General features: G+C 39.9%; 1 protein-coding gene across 2 annotated transcripts in view; it reads left to right on the forward strand.

Moving 5' to 3' along the window:
- The window catches only part of ECD (ecdysoneless homolog (Drosophila)), a 39,267-nt gene that overhangs the window by 8,501 nt on the left and 27,813 nt on the right, over positions 1-2,953 (forward strand). The window lies entirely within an intron of this gene.

Below are 2,953 nucleotides of genomic sequence, written 5' to 3' on the forward strand. Positions count from 1 at the left end.
GATGGTGAAGAGATTGAGATTGTACACAGCTTTAGTTTGCTTGGCTCCACAGTCAACACTCTTGGCACCAGTAGCCAGGAAATTAAAAGGTGTATTGCCATGGGAAGGTCTGCTGTTACGGACCTCTGCAAATTACTGAAAAGCAATGGTTCTCTCTGGAGACTAAGGGGGTCTGATACAGGCCATCGTCTTTGCAATCACTTGTTATACATCAGAGAGTTGGACAATGACCAAGGAGGATAGAAGAATTGATGCCTTTGAGCTGTGGTGCTGGAGAAGAGTATTGAAAGTACCATGGACTGCTAGAAAAACACATTCATCCTGGAAAGGGTTAAACCAGATGGCTCCTTGAAGGCAAGGATTCTGAGGCTCCATCTAACATACTTTGGACATGTTGTAAGGAGTGACCGGTCCTTGGAGAAGGACATCATGCTTGGTAGGGTGGAGGGACAGCACAGGAGGGGAAGGTCCTCTATGAGGTGGATTGATTCAGTTACTGGGTTGATCAGGATGGGTGTATCAGAGACAGTGTGATTATCACAGGACAGAGCATAGTTTAGGGCTGTTGTACATAGGGTCACCGCTTGCAACTCATCGGCACATAAAAACAACAGTCAATAAAACAAAAGTAAACAGCTTCCCAGTGTTCTCTGTCTTCAGCCAAAATTAGTCTGGCATCTGCAGTGATATTCCCCTGCCATGGCCTCTTTCAAATCCAGCTTGAATTTCTGGCCATTTTCTGACAATGTACGGTTCTAGTTATTTTCAGATAATCTTCAGCAAGATTTTACTTTCATGTGATCTATTAGTGATAATTTCCCCATTATGTTTTTTTCCACAGATTTTTAAAAAATTTTTTTAAATTTTTCCCCTCCATTATGTTGATTGCCTTGTTTTTGGCATGGCAATAAATATGGATTTCTTCCAGTCAGTAGCATTGTCTTCCAAATTTCTTGTTATAAACTGGTGAGGATCTCCAGAGCTGTATCAGTTTGCTCAAAGACCCCAGCTGGTGTTCCATCGATTTCTAGGAACCTATTTTTTCCCAATACTTTCAGTGAATTTTTTAGTTCCATTGGTTCTTGAAGACCTAGCTGTTTGTCATTCTGAATCTTACCACATCAGCAAATGGAGGTCCTCAAGGGATGAAAACTTTGCCCTGTCCTCATTGTTAAAGTTAACCCTGCTTTGAAGGGGCAGCTCTTCCCAGTATTGTGAAAACTTTCCGACTTGAAGGACTCATCTTCTGTCACCATATCCAGCAATGCTTTTCTGTTAATCATAGGGTTTTCTAGGCCTGTTACTTTAGAAGGAGTTAGTCAATCCTGCTTCTTTGTCATAGTCCAGAAGCTCTGCTGAAGCCTGCCCACCTGCGTGACCCTGTTGGCATTTGAAATCCTGGGCGCACAGCTTCTAGCTCCACAGCCACACTCAAGCTACCACATTATGGCAAACTGACAGAAGAGGATGCTTCTTATTAGCTGGATTATTGTAAAACAGACTCCAGAAATACTTCCAAGAATGACATTGGTAGGGTAGTTAGAACTGGGCAAGTAGAAACAAAAGTAAGGAAGAGATTGTTTTCATTATTTAACTATTTATACTTTTTAAGACTTAACCATGTGAGGGGAGCTCTGGTGGCCTAGTGGTAAGAAGCTGCACTGCAATCCCAGAGGAGCACGGTTCGAATCCACCAGATGCTCTGCCGGGAAAGGAGGGACAATCCCCTCCTGTACCAGTCAGATCTGATTTGACGGTACACGCACACGCACAAATAATAAAATAAAAAAAAAAAACACTTAACCATGTGAAGGGAGCTCTGGTGGCCTAGCGGCAAGAAGCTGTACTGCAATCCCAGAGGAACGCGGTTCGAATCCGCCAGATGCTCTGCTGGAGAAGGAGAGGCAGTCTCCTCCTATGCCAGTCAGATTCGATTTGATGGTACATACATAGAAAAAGAATAAAATTAAAAAAAAAACAACAACACCTTAGCCATGTGAATATACTCAAATATTAATTTTCTAAAAAATGATGCCAGTGAGACAAAACAACTATCCTTCAAGTCCTAATTTCCTTTATAAAGACTTCTGTAATATCTACTATATGGTTTTTTAAAAATTTTAAAATCATACTGTATTTTGGGAAGTTTTCATATTTTTGTTTGTTGCTATGATATAGGCAGAACAAAAGACTAGCATTTCAGATCCACTAGTCTTAGGAGAAAAATAGGCAATTTCCTCTCATAAAGATATGTAGCATGAGAAATGCTATTGAGCATCATTATGAGTCAGAATGAACTCAGTGTCAGTGGATTTGGACTTTTTTTATTATTAATTACTTTGAGTAGCACTAGTGGTGTGGTGGTTGAAGTATTGGAACTGAAAAGTCATTCAAACCCACCAGCTACTCTGCAGGAGAAAAATGTAGCACCCTGTGGGGCAGGACTAAAGATGGGTAGGGGCGAAACCACAGGATTGCACAGTTTGGTGGATGAAAGGAGGGAAGGAAGGAAATGAGAAGGATTGGGGTAAAAAGAGTAATCAAAGGTGATTAATTTTATAAAACATAATGTATGAGAATGATAGTATGAAACACAATGGAAAGAAAGAATAGTTTTAAACACAATGTATATGAACTTTGTAAGCAAACCAATTTAAAAAAAAAGCAGCACTCTGCTTTTATAAAGGTTTATGACTTTGAAATCCCTGTGGGGCAGTTCTGCGGTGTCCTGTAAGGGTCACTAAGTCAGAATTGATTCAACAGCAGTGAGATTCATTTGCTTTCTCTAATGATGTACTTTTCTTATTTTGTCTCTTTTGTTCTTCATCTCTTTGTACAGTCTTACAGTCTCCTTCACTGCCAAATGGTATCTGAAACCTTTTGTTTTCTTTTTTTTTTAATAATTTTAATGAACATTTACAGAGAATTTGGATTTCCATTCATTCATTGCTGC

Source organism: Elephantulus edwardii, unplaced genomic scaffold (genome assembly GCF_000299155.1).
Source record: "Elephantulus edwardii isolate Elephantulus edwardi_28Jun2011 unplaced genomic scaffold, EleEdw1.0 scaffold00058, whole genome shotgun sequence".
In the NCBI taxonomy this organism is placed as follows: domain Eukaryota; kingdom Metazoa; phylum Chordata; class Mammalia; order Macroscelidea; family Macroscelididae; genus Elephantulus; species Elephantulus edwardii.